The sequence below is a fragment of the Gossypium raimondii genome, chromosome 6 (assembly GCF_025698545.1).
Source record: "Gossypium raimondii isolate GPD5lz chromosome 6, ASM2569854v1, whole genome shotgun sequence".
In the NCBI taxonomy this organism is placed as follows: Eukaryota; Viridiplantae; Streptophyta; class Magnoliopsida; order Malvales; family Malvaceae; genus Gossypium; species Gossypium raimondii.
The window spans coordinates 36,187,817-36,201,951 of record NC_068570.1 but is presented as its reverse complement, the minus strand read 5'-3'; the positions used below and the strand labels follow the sequence as shown (position 1 = coordinate 36,201,951).

Genomic DNA, 14,135 nt, shown 5'->3' with positions numbered 1-14,135 from the left:
CTAGTTCTCTTGCGAGACATGGTATTTTCCCAAAAATTTGGCAAAGTTTCTTCTTGCAGAAGCAGAAGAGAAATCAGCAAAAAAGGGTGGAACTTGCTTCGGCAAACCTTGCGACAACGAAGGAGTTGTAGCGGCGGAGGCAACGTGTGGTAGCAATGGTAGAGTGCAGCGGGGGCGTCGATGCTCTGGTGATTCTCTTGCGGCGGCACTAATTAGTTTCGGCAAAAGAAAAGAAAGAGGCTAGGGATTTCTTTCGGGATTTGAGGCTTGCGGCACAAAAAGAGAGATTTTAAAATATTTTAGGGTGTAAGCATATTGCTTTGAGGGATATGAAAATTAGTACAATGAAGAGGGGTTTATATAGGGAAAAATTAGGGCAATATGTAGCAAAAATTTAGCTACATTAAAGTTACTTAGGCAGCAAGTAATGGGTGTGACGGCAAGGGTAAAATATTTTTCCTCTTTTTTGCTGACTTGGGCCTGAAACTCAGACTGTATCTTCAAAGAAAACTGATTAGTACTTGGGCCAAACTTGACCCCCTTTATTAACATAAAAATTTGAAATTAAACAAAATAAATTAAATTAGAAACACCATTTTAAAACTTAATTAGAAAATTTCTTCTTAACAAATTACATTAAATTAATTTCCAGGAAAGGTTGGAGGGGTCACAACTGTCCCGCTTAAGTTCCAATCTCCTTAGACAGAATTAATTAAATGTACTTAATTAAGAAAATAAATTCTAATTATTTATTTATTTTCAAGACAAGTTTATGAAAAATCAAAGGTCTGTTAATTTGAACGAGGATTCAACTTGCTCAACTTCACCATCCCAGTAGTGTTTGAGACGTTGACCATTGACTTTAAACGTACCTCCGTAATTGTCGTGCAATTCAATAGCTCCATAAGAATAAACTTGGTCAATGGTATAAGGTCCTTTCCATCGGGATTTTAGCTTCCCGGGAAATAACTTCAGCCTTAAATTAAACAACAACACCTTCTGACCTTCTTTAAACTCACAAGGTTGTATATGACTATCATGTCATCTCTTTGATCTTTCTTGACACATTTTGGCATTCTTATAGGAAAACAACCTCAGCTCTTCCAACTCATCAAGTTGTAATATCTTTCTCTCACCGACTTGCTTAAGATCAAAGTTCAACTGCTTCAAAGCCCAGTGAGCTTTATTCTCCAATTCTAATGGCAAATGACATGTCTTTCCAAAGACTAACCGATAAGGAGTCATTCCTAACGGAGTCTTAAATGTTGTTCAATAGGCCCATAATGCATCATCGAGCCTTCGAGACCAATCTTTTCTATTAGGGTGTTCTACCTTTTCAAGGATACCTTTGATTTCACGGTTCACTCTTTCAACTTGTCCATTAGACTGGGGGTGATAGGCAGTAGCAATCTTGTGCTTTACATCATATTTTTCAAGCAACCACTAAAGCCAATTGTTTACAAAGTGATAACCTTCATCACTAATAATAGATCTTGGTGTCCCAAATCGTGTAAATACATGCTTATGTAGGAATCGTGTGACTACCTTAGCATCATTTGTAGGGTATGCTTCAGCTTCAACCCACTTGGAAACATAGTCCACAGCAACTAATGTGTATTTGTTCCCATATGAAGACGGAAACAGGCCTAAGAAGTCAATGCCCCATACGTCGAACAATTCAATCTCCAAAATGTTTGTCAAGGGCATCTTATTCCTCCTTGATATATTTCCAGTCCTTTGGAATTTATCGTAGTTCTTCACATAAGCATAAGCATCTTTAAATAGTGTAGGCCAAAAGAAACCTGCTTGCAAAATCTTTGTTGCAGTACGTGAACCACCAAAATGTCCCCCACTTGGAGATGAATGGCAATGATATAAGATCTCGGCAATCTCACTTTCAGCTACACACTTTCGGATTATATTATCTGCACGCTATTTAAATAAAAATAGATCCTCCCAAAAATAATACCGACTATCATGAAGGAATTTCTTCCTTTGTTGGTATGTCATTTCTCGAGGAATTATTCCACATGCAAGATAATTGGTAAAATCAGCAAACCAGGGTATTTCATTAATGCGAATTACCTTAAATAAGTGCTCATCTGGGAAATTCTCATTGATAGGCACACCAGACTGGGTTACCTTATCTTGCTCCAACCTCGACAGATGATCAACTACTTGATTTTCAACACCTCTTCTGTCTTGGATCTCAAGGTCAAATTCTTGGAGTAAAAGTATCTAACGAATTAGCCTTGGTTTTGCTTCTTTCTTCGTGAGCAAGTATTTAATGGCCGTATGGTTAGTAAATACTGTAACTTTGGTACCTATAAGATATGAACGAAATTTGGCAAAAGCAGAAACTATAGCAAATAGTTCCTTTTCAGTTACCGTATAATTAAGTTGGGCTCCCGTCAATGTTCTACTTGCATAGTAAATGGGGTGGAATACTTTATTTCTTCTTTGACCCAACACAGCTCCAACAGCATAATCACTTGCATCGCACATCAACTCAAAAGGTGAGTTCCAATTAGGTGTAACGATTATTGCGGCTGTAATTAACCAATTCTTTAGATCTTCAAAAGCTTCCAAACAGGCTTTGTTGAATTTGAACACTGTATCGTTCTCTAACAACATACACAGCGGCTTAGAAATTTTTGAGAAATCCTTGATAAACCTTCGATAAAAATCGGCATAGCCTAAGAAACTTCTAACTCCTTTCGCATTATTTGGGGCCAGTAATCTTTCAATTTCGTCCACCTTCACTTTATCGACTTCAATTCCTTTCTTTGAGATCTTATGACCTAAGACAATTCCTTCATTGACCATAAAATGGCATATTTCCTAATTAAGGACAAGATTCGTCTCTTCGTATCTCTTTAGTACCTTAGCCAAATTACTCAAACAGATATCATAAATGTTACCAAAAACAGAAAAATCATCCATGAAAACTTCAACAAAATTTTCGACCGTATCAGTAAATATTGCCCATTAAAAATCATCCATGAAAAATCATCCATGCATCGTTGAAAAGTTGCAGGTGCATTGCATAAACCAAAAGGCATTTGACTAGAAGCAAACCTACCATATGGAAAAGTAAAGGTTGTTTTATGTTAGTCCTCCGGGGCTACAACTATTTGGTTATATCCTGAATAGCCATCTAAAAAATAATAGAATTCATTACCTTCCACTCGATCTAACATCTAGTCCATAAAAGGCAACAGAAAATGGTCCTTCCGAGCGACTTTATTTAGCTTTCTGTAATCAATACAAATTCTCCAACCGGTAACAGTTCTCATTGGAATTATCTCATTACGTTCATTTTCAACAATCGTGATTCCACCTTTCTACACACTACACCGGACTTACCCACGAACTATCTGAAATAGGATAGATGATTCCTGCATCTAACCATTTGATCACTTCCTTTTTCACAACTTCGTTCTTAATAGGATTGAGCCTCCTTTGCCTATTAATTCGAGCTCTTTCACTTTCTTCTAAAATAATTTTGGGCATGTAAAATGAAGGGCTTATACCTCAAATATCAGCTATGGTCCAACCAATTGCTTTCTTAAATTTCTTTAGAATAGCAACTAGGCCACACAAAGTCATACAAAGCTTAGGCATTAAGTTTATCCTTGCTCCTAAGTCACACAAAGCTTTACCGCAGTAAGATTCACCAATGTTACAGGGTATAGAAAGGCTTCCTGGGTCTTTCAATTTCGATGGCAGTTTGTTCTGTAGGAACGCATTGCACTCTTTTGTCAAAGCAACAGTCTCATACTCATACAGCCGTTTTTTCTTAGACAGTATATCCTTCATAAACTTCACATAATTTGGCATTTGTTCTAAAGCCTCCACCAACGGAATATTGATGTGTAACTGCTTCAGAATATCCAAAAACTTCTTGAATTGCACCTCTTATTTCTGCTTGTGTTGCTGCAATCTTTACGGATATGAAGGTGATGGAACTTTTGGTTGAACCGAACAACTTTTCTAAGTAGGTAAATCTGCATCCAAAAAAGTTGTTAAAATATCTAAATTCACTAGGCCAAGGTTTACCTTGTCAGACTTTGCAGATTCTGATTCCTTTGGTGTAAGAACTTCAACAGTTGGTTGACTTTCCTCTTTTTCAACATGCTCATCATCGACATCAATCAATCGGGGTTCTAGAGTCTCTCCACTTCACAATGCCACTGCCTTGATATGTTCTTTACTCAAATTTCTTGTATTCTTAGTATCACTCGGCAAGGTTCCTTGTGGTCTATTACGAAGCTCCGTAGCTAACTGACCCATTTGGTTTTCCAAATTTTTCAGTGTTGCTGCTTGCCCTTGGATTATAGCGTCATTCTTTACCATGTACGCTTTCAACAAGTTCTCCAAACTGTTTGATGCCTCAGCTTGAGGTTGTTTTGGAGCTTGCTGATTAAACCCCTGAGACTGGTTGGGTCTTTGCTGCAATGAGTTGTTGTTTGGTCCATTTCCTTGGTTGCTCCAAGAAAAGTTAGGATGATTACGCCATGAAGGATTGTAGAAGTTGGACTGTGGTCCTTATCCACTCCTATTTTGATATTGGTTCCCCACATAGTACACTGACTCGAGATTTGATGGACAATTATCAAAAGAATGATCTTCCTCACAGTACACACAGGAATCTACTTCAAACGGACTTGTTGGCTGAGCTACAAAATTATTAGTACTATTAGCGGTTAACTATTTTAACATAGAGGAAATAGATGATACATGAGCCGATAACGAAGTGAGAGAGTCAACTTCATGGACTCTAGCTACTCGTATTCCTAAAGCTATTCGATTTGTTGGCCATTGATAGTTGTTACTCGCGATACTCTCAATGATCTCATAATCCTCATTATAAGACTTAGACAAAATTGCACCATTCACAGAAACATCTACCATCAATCTTGTATGTGCATTGATACCATTATAGAATGTCTTCAACTGGATACAATGAAGAATCCCATGATGAGGACACTTACGAAGTAACTCCTTGAATCGCTCCCAAGCCTCACACAAAGACTCGTCATCTAGTTGCTGGAAAGTTGTGATCTCGTTCCTAAACTTAGCATTTTTGCTAGGTGGGAAATACTTAACCAAAAATCTCTCTGCTAATTCTTGCCATGTAGATGTGGAACTTGGTGACAATGAATTGAGCCATGCTCGTGCTCGATCTTGCAACGAGTACGGAAACAACTTCAACCTCAGTGCATCTTCAGTCACACTGGCTATCTTGAATGAATCACTCACCTCCATAAACAATCGAAGGTGGAAATGTGGATCTTCCGTGGGTATACCACTAAATTGGCCCACCGTTTGTAACATTTGAAACATCACTGGTTTCAATTCAAACTGGGTTGCTTCAATATCTGACCTTTTAATTCTTGGGTTTAACTCACTGAAAAGTGGCACAACATATTGTCTGATACATCGATACCTATCATCCGCAATGAGGATAGGATTTCGTACATAATCAGCTTCATTACCTTGGTCTTGGTTCTAACTTCCAAGGTCCATCTCGACTTGTCTTTGAGCTGTTCATTCACGTCTTCCTTGTCTGAAAGTTCGCTCAATTTTAGGGTCTACAGGGAGTAAATCGATAATTCGATCTATGCTCATAAACACCTGAGAAGAAAATCACAAAAATTAAAAAGAATAAGTTAGTGATGTTAGAAATAAATAAAATTGAAAATAAATAATTTCATGAAAACAAATGACTATGGCAATAGTTGACAATCCCCGTCAACGGCGCCAAAAACTTTTAACGCTTGGGTTTGTGCAAGTGTACACAGTCATTATCAAGTAATAAGTAAGTATCGAGTTATCGTTTCCATAGGAATTGTGCTTGGGCTAAGCCACCTAACATACATATAATTGCCATTTCAAGAATCCTAATTTAACTAACCAATATTTCATTCAAAGGCACCTCAAATGCATTCATCAACATTTACCTAAACATGTCAATTTTACCAAATTTCAAACATCAAATTCTAGTTCAATACTTTCCAAAACATTCCATAACTTGACCATAATCATACCAATTCAAAACATATCATATGAGCCACTCAAAACATGCATCATAAGATAGCCAAAATGACACAATATAGCAAGGAATCTAATGGTACCAACAAAGTTAACTTACACAACTTATACATGCCAATTCACCAACTAAAAATTCAACTAAATGCCATTACAATTAATCCTATACATGCCACTATAACCTTGGCCAAAACATTCAAAAAAATATCGATATTTATGCTAGATAGTGTGATAGATCTCCGACGAGCTTCCAAACTGAATGAGCTTTCGATAAAATAAAAGGAAACATAAGAAAGAAACTACTTAAGCAATTGATGCTTAGTAAGTTCGTAGAAAAAGAACATAACTTGCCATTTCATTTACATAATATAAAGAAATAGTACATTAAAATCCAAACCATGAGCTTGGTACAAGCCTAAATATCACCATCAATATACAAGTTAGCACATTTGTAAATATCCGCAACAAATGTAGGACCTTAATCATCGGTAGGACAGTCCAGACCAGCACCTGAAACATGAAATCCCTAATGACATGTCATTTGTATCCATCGAATTCCTAACGTTCAATCGGGACTCGATAACCGTCATAGCATTGATTTTTTTATACATCATTCAATTACATTATATACCACAAAATAACACACAATTTAAATAACATGAACATTGACGATGTTCCTGCCTGTCACGCAGGCGACTCGGGTTCGATCCCTGGCAACGACGCTAAAAACTTGATCGACTACTTAATGACACATTAATAATGTGCAAGCGTACACTGTCGATGCAAGTATAGTAGACAGATGTGAGTCTATCGGATATCAATCCCACATGGATGGCAGTCTTTTGTCTATTAATGTCGGTGCAATAACTAGATAGAAACGAGATAAAATGTGAGAATAGTTATCGATGCAATAACTTGAAAATAATAAAATAAAATATGATAATGATAAACTGGGATCCCCAACATGAATCTTCAGCAGAATACTAAGTGCTCACAAGCTATAAAAGGATAGGTGATTGTCGAGGCAATAAAATTCAATGTATATCTTACCCAGCATCACTCTTCTATTTAATCTGAGACTTAAACATGCACGTTAACCCCCTTTAGATGATGGCAACATGACACTCTTAAGAACAAGTGGACTAAATCCCTCTAATCCTCACTCAACTTCCATTGAAATGCTTGTTGGCTCAAACTGTCACTGCACTTTCTAGTGTCAATGACTGCAATAACACTTCCGTGTTAAAAAACATGCAAACCCCAAGATTAAACAATAAAAGCAAGATTGAATAAGATAAATTTTAACCAAGAATTCATGTGTACTTCCATACAAATAGAAAACAAAGAGTAATCACCAGCATTTAGAAAGAAATAAGAAAAAATAGAATGAAGAATTCTATTCCTAGACAACTTGACTGAATCTCTCTATTCCATTTTGTCTCGCACTTAGGTCTCCTCATCAGAAGCTAGTCTGCATTTGGTTTTCACGTTGGCTTACCTGTGAGAGGCTTAAGTTGCCATGGCCACAAGCTTCAAGGAAGGATGATGAAGATGATGATCTAGAAAACAAAAGCTTTACTTTTCTTCTCACGTCCATCTTTTATGTCCTTCTCCAACAGTACAGGTGTCCTTTCCTCAAAATTATTTTGTGTTTGTATGTACAGGTCGGTTGTACCAGATTAGATAGCTCACGCAATTTTAGTTCTTATCTGGACAACTGTCAAATGAGGCGACAATTCTGGACGCAATCTGGAATTAACTCATGTAGCGACATTAATGCAATAAGATAGAAAAATTAAGGATAAAATAGGCTAGGATTCACTGAGTTATAAAATGCAATTTACTAAACTGAAAATGCTAAAATATATCTTAAGGATAACTAAATGGGAACAATTTAACCAATAAGTAAGGGGGAAAACCTATGTTCTTTCTAGTGCTATCAATCATTCAATTACATTATATATAACATAATAACACACAATTTAAATAACATGAACATAACAACCGTTCATACGAACTTACCTGGACTATTTGGGGCGTAGAAGTTAAATCGAACTATTCCGAAGCTTTTACTTTGCCTCGATCTAGGTTCGTACGTGGTTTATCTTGATCTAAATAGACAATTTCAATCTATTTAACATGATAGTATTCAATTTAGTCCACATTTCATCATTATTTAAAATTACCATTTTGCCCCTAATATTTTAACTTTTTCACAATTTAGTCCTTATGCTTATAACTTCAAATCTAACCATTTTAATATTAATCCATGTTAAGAAAATATGCAAGGGACCTTGAACCAGCCCATGATTATCATCATTTCACATTACAACCCTAGAATTTATACATTTAATAATTTACTCCCTAGTTCCAAATTTCATCAAAAATCACTTTACAAAAATTGTTTATTTTTCAACAAAGATTCATAATCTATCATTTAACATCAAAACTCATTCAACAACATTCATGGCAAGTCCCTCAACCTTTAACAGTTTTGCAAATTAATTCTTGGGCTAGCTAGATTAAGCTAAAAAGATCTCAAAAACATAAAAAAAATCATTAAAAACGGGTAGAAAAATCACTTACATGCAAGGTTATAGTTCTAGCCGAAACTTAAAGCTCAAAAATGGCTATCCTCCTTCAGTTTTCAGTGATGAATTTATTTTAGGAAGATGATACCATCTTTTACTTAGTTTAATTGAAGATTTTATTTATTAACTTACCATTTTAACCTTGTTTATTAATTAAACAAAACATCAAACTCATGCCTATCTTTGTCCACTAACATTATGAATGGTACAATTACTATTTTAAGTCCATTAGATTTCTTTTCCATAGTCTTTTAGCCCTTTAGCTAATAGAACTCAACTTTTACCCTCTTTATGATTTAATCCTTTTACTTAATAAGCTATATGAACTTCAAAATTTATTAACGAAATTTTAATACGATCTTACTATAATCCCATAGACATTAAAATAATAATAATATAATAATTCACTAATCGGATTTGTGGTCTCAAACCATTATTCGATATTACTAAAAATGGGTTGTTACATAAATACTCTCAAGTATCTGATGCAATTATAGATGGTTCAATGGGTAAGAAAAGAAAAGGAAATGGTAAGTATACAAATGAAATGGTTCATGATATATGAAAAAATTGATGAATTAAATGATGTATATGTGAAACTTACTGTATGATTGAATACATTTGTATCACGGATAAACATACTAACTTGTGTTTTTTATGGTGCCTGTATAGGCTTGTGCTAAGGTTATGGTCTTGGTTATGATATTGTGCTTATTCTATAGATTAAACTAATGAAATGGTAATTTTTGTTTGAGTTTATACCAGCTTACTAAGCACTAGTTCCTTACATAGTTACTTTCATTTGTTTTATAGATTATCAAAAGCTCGATCAGTTGGAAGCTCGTTGAAGACCTATCACACTATCCAACAACCATTTCAATAGTTTTTGAGTCATTTGGCCGTGGTTATAAATAGCATGTACAGGACCTTTTGTAATGGTGTTGCTTGAAGGTGTAATGGATGTTTTGGTATGCTTATGCTCAATGTTTATGTTTGGTTTAATGGACTTGTAATGCTTTGTTAAGTTAAGTCATTTTGACCACATTTAGGTTATTGAAATGCAAGGTTTTTTGGTATTTTTTTATGGCTTGGAAATGATCATTTGTGATATGATTTGATAGATAATTGAACTAGGTTTTATGCTTGAAGAGTAGCTATGTTGCTTTGGTTTGATCCATGATGTTTTCATGCAATTGTGGTGCCTTTGAATGGCATATTGGCTAGATGAATTAGGATGTTTGAAATGGCATGTTTAGGTGTGTTTGAATGATGTTTAAATCCCTTGAATGTGTGCTCAAATGGAATGGTTAGTTAGGTATGATTTGGCCTTGAAATGGCTTGAATATAGGGTCAATTTTTGGATCACACGGCCTTGGATAGGGGCTGTCACACGGCCGTGTGACACACACGGCCTGGCTACACGGTCGTGTGTCATTTGTAAAATCCTAATATTTTAAATCAGTGAGTTACACGGTCGTGTGTGACAATTTAGAGAGTTACATGGCCTACGACACGACCGTGTCACCCTACTCAGTGAGTTACACGGGTGAAGACATGGGTTGGGATATGGTCGTGTGTCCATTGTTCGATTGTTACACGGCTTGGCCACACAGTTGTGTGACCCCTATTTCTAAATTTTGTAATTTTTCCCAAATCTTCTATGCTGTTTCAAATTAGTCCCGAATTGTTTCTAAGCTATTTTTAGGGCCTCAAAGCTTCGAGTTAGGGACAAAATGCATATAATTAATTGGTTTTTAATAAGATTAATTTATTTAATTTTATGGTGTTAAATGTTTTTCAATTGATCGGAAATACTCTATAACCCTAATTTGGTGATGGAGACGGGTTAGGAGTGTTACAGGAATTACTCATGTTTTATTTTTATATCATAATAATGTCATGGCAAAATCTTGACTATTCTACTGCTCTGGGATTTACTACTACAGTTTGCTTCTTTTGAAAGGCAGACTTTAAGCTATCATTCTGAGTTTTTGTATGTCTACAGAACTCAAGAATGATATCCAAATTTTTCTTCCTTTCCCTATATAGATCGCAACTTCTATGTCTAGAGTGTTACGAATATTCTTTCGAATACTCACTTGTATTAATCGATAATAATCCAATTTATTTAATCTTTTCAAAATTAAATCAGATCTAACAACATACCATACAATCATCTATGTCTAGAGCTTGCATGCATGCATTTAAAATAATCACAAATTGAATGAAACAATAATCTACTCAAAATCAAGCCATGGGCATTAAAGATAATAAAAACTCACCCAAATAATTCCAACCCAATGAGATTTAGCTCATGGATTGGACACTCAAATCCAAAATAAAATCATTCAACATCATCATTCAAGTTTACGAATCAATAAGTTCAAATCATAAAATAAAGGCAGAACTACAAGAAGCTCTCGCTACTCCTGCTTTCACTTTAATACTGAAATTTGATGCAAAACCCAGGACAAATTTCTCTTCCTCTTCCTTGCGTCTGTGATTTTCTACTCTGTAATCTGCTACCCTCTCATCACTTTTCTCTCAAATTTTCCACGAGAATTCAATGCAGAGAAAAACTACTTTCTAATTCCTCTCTCCCCAAAATCCTTGTCCTTTCTTTTTTTTTCTCTTTCTTCCTTTATAGGGTAGGTCCATCCCTCTCAACACATATCTTTTGCTTTCTCTTTTTCAGGGTGGTTTATCTGGTACAAGTACAGCTGGCTAAGAGTGACATGGACTGAGTGTCGCATCATCTTCCTGGAATTGTAATGGCATTCTTGTTGGTAATCTAACCAACATTTTGCCATGGAAATATTTCACTTCCTTCATTTTGTTTCTCCTTTATCTCTTTTCTTCTTCATCCTGCACCTGCTGCCAACAATAACCAACACATTTCTTCCCCAGTAACCAATTAATTACAAACAATTAATTCAATCTAGAGGCCTAAAATATAACTCTTTTCAAAAGTTATCACACCTCCAAACTTGAATTATTGCTTGTCCTCAAGCAAAATATGTATGAGTATGCATGAATGCATGAATTTGCCATAACACACAGTTACCATATATACTGCTAAACCATTTTTCGTATATTCTATACCTTCATTCTCAGCAGTCTTCTATTAAAATAAAAAAAATGATTCAAGTTTTGTAGGTTTGTTTAGCAAATGGAGTGTAGAAAATGTTACCTAAAAATAAAAATTCCTAAATATTCATGCAATTCTGACTGTAGTAAATACCTCCTAATGCACTTAGGTTCTCTTTCTTCTAAACTCAGTTTCTCTATTCTTATTTATTCTGTCATTTCAAAATTTTAATTACAAATATTATTTTTTTCTAGGGAATTCATCTTGTTACATGGTTTCTTTACTTGACAATCTCAATAGAGAATACACTAGATTGCTTGGTATTATATCATTCCACAATTTGAATGTAACACATGAAGCTAAAGCTTTTAACTAAAAAGATGGATGGAGCAAACAATTACCTCCTTAGTGAATCAGCCTATTACTATAGTGGAGTGTCCCTCAATTGTTTCCTTACTCACTCTTACTTAAACTTGTTTTTCTGTTCAATAATATGATGGAGCAAACAATGTATTACTAATCTACTCAACATTTTCAAACATTGAAGTGATTCTTATCATTTTTCCATGATATTCATTATTACACACTGTCGATTCTTGAATTTAAGTTTAAGAACTCCTAAATGTATTAAAAGAAACCTACTATAGACTAATTACAATTATAATAGGGCATTCTAATTTTAGGAATCAATTTTCACACAACTATCCTAAACTAAACATACCTATTCACCCATCACAATTTTCTAATTTTGTCGAAGAATTATTATCCTCATCAAATATCATAGATAACAATATACTTGTTATAGTCTAGCAGTTACTTGGCATTTGCATGTAATGGCAAAACAAATGAAAAAATGCATGAATATAAAAACATATATCTAATGCATATTATATTTACAACACAACACACCCCTAAACCTAAAGGATGCATTGTCCTCAATGCATGAACAATGGAACATTTCAAAATGCAAAAACAACAACTTACAAATATAAAAATGCAATGACAACCAAATATGATCGCATAAAACGTATGTTATAAAATGAAAAATGATGCAAATGAAAATAGAAACAAAAGATTGGAAGAAATTTGGGTTACTCTAATTAGGTTGGGTTGATTTCTAGCAGTGCATTTGTACCGTTACTTCCTTTCCACTTCACCAACATCATCTCAAACTGATTTCCTAGCAGCTTGCTTGTAACCCTTCTTTTTTAGCTAGTTAATTGGCACCTCTTCTTCATCATCAATATATGGTTTTGTGAGATCATCAATCAGTTGATGAATTACATGCTCTTGCTCGGTCATAGAGGTAGTGGATTTCGGTGTAGTGGTAGTTGTAGCATGTGTAGAAGTTTGAGTCATATCAGCTTTATCCTTATCAGATTCAATATGCACGGATTCAATTTTCTTCTTCTCTCCCTCATTTTCTATGTTCTTCTTCTCAGCAGTAGCTTCTTTTCCATCTTCATCATGATCTTCTGGCTCTAACAACAATTCTTTAGGAAAAACAAGGAATGTAGGCATAGGTCGGGTAAAGTTATTTCGAAGAGATTACTTAATGGCTTTGTCCTATCATCTAACATATCCCCAAAATAGAGCCATTTCTTCTTGAGCTCGGCCAAGATCAATGACTATCATTAGTTGTTATTTTTCCATCATCTGAAGTTGTTGTTGCAACTTTTCAACTGCAGTAATCACTTTCTACTCAAAGTCACTGTGAAATGTTGATAGGGTAGCATCAGCAGTCATAGGTGGAAAACCTATGGATGCAGAGCTAGAAAGCTTTGGCATTTCCTCCCCTAAAAATCTCAAGGTAATTTTTTTGGTTATGGCTCTTTTACTGGGGATTTTGTCTTCATTTGCCTGAGTAGGAACCCTTACTCTTTGACACAGTGCCATAATGAGCGATGAAAAGTTTAAGGAACCGATGTTCTTTTGTGCAAAGCGTTGGACTTCTCTAAAAATGATTTTTCCAACATTTATCTTTCTTCCAGACATAATCGAGTGTAGCAACAACATGCATTCCTTGGAAATAGTAGAGTTGTGTATAGAAGGGCTAAGATGAGATTTAAGGAAATGATACCATACCCAACATTGAGGCTTCAAAGTTACACAATCGATGGTGTAGCAATCATTTTGAGAAATTGTCTATGTCATTCCTTCTACACATAAATCTGTCAAAACTGGGTTGAGTCCTTCAATCGTCATTGCCTTGACAAATTGGGAGTGCTCGTCAATGCCTTCAGGTAACCCATATTGTGCATTTATTGAGTCTTCATCGAATAACACCAAGACACCGTGCACATAGATGAAAGCATTTTCAGGAGAGGTTAAATGTGCATAAAATTCTTTAACTACCTTAGTGAGGACGTCATCAAGGTGGAGACACAAGATTTGCCACCCATGTT

At 35.2% G+C, this 14,135-nt stretch overlaps 1 non-coding gene across 1 annotated transcript; it reads left to right on the top strand.

The window, feature by feature from the left end:
• The first annotated feature begins 4,972 nt into the window (after nt 1–4,972).
• LOC128042088 (small nucleolar RNA R71) lies at nt 4,973–5,079 on the top strand. Its single transcript, XR_008197296.1, has one exon. It is a non-coding gene; the product is annotated as a small nucleolar RNA R71 (small nucleolar RNA).
• The last annotated feature ends 9,056 nt before the right edge of the window (nt 5,080–14,135 follow it).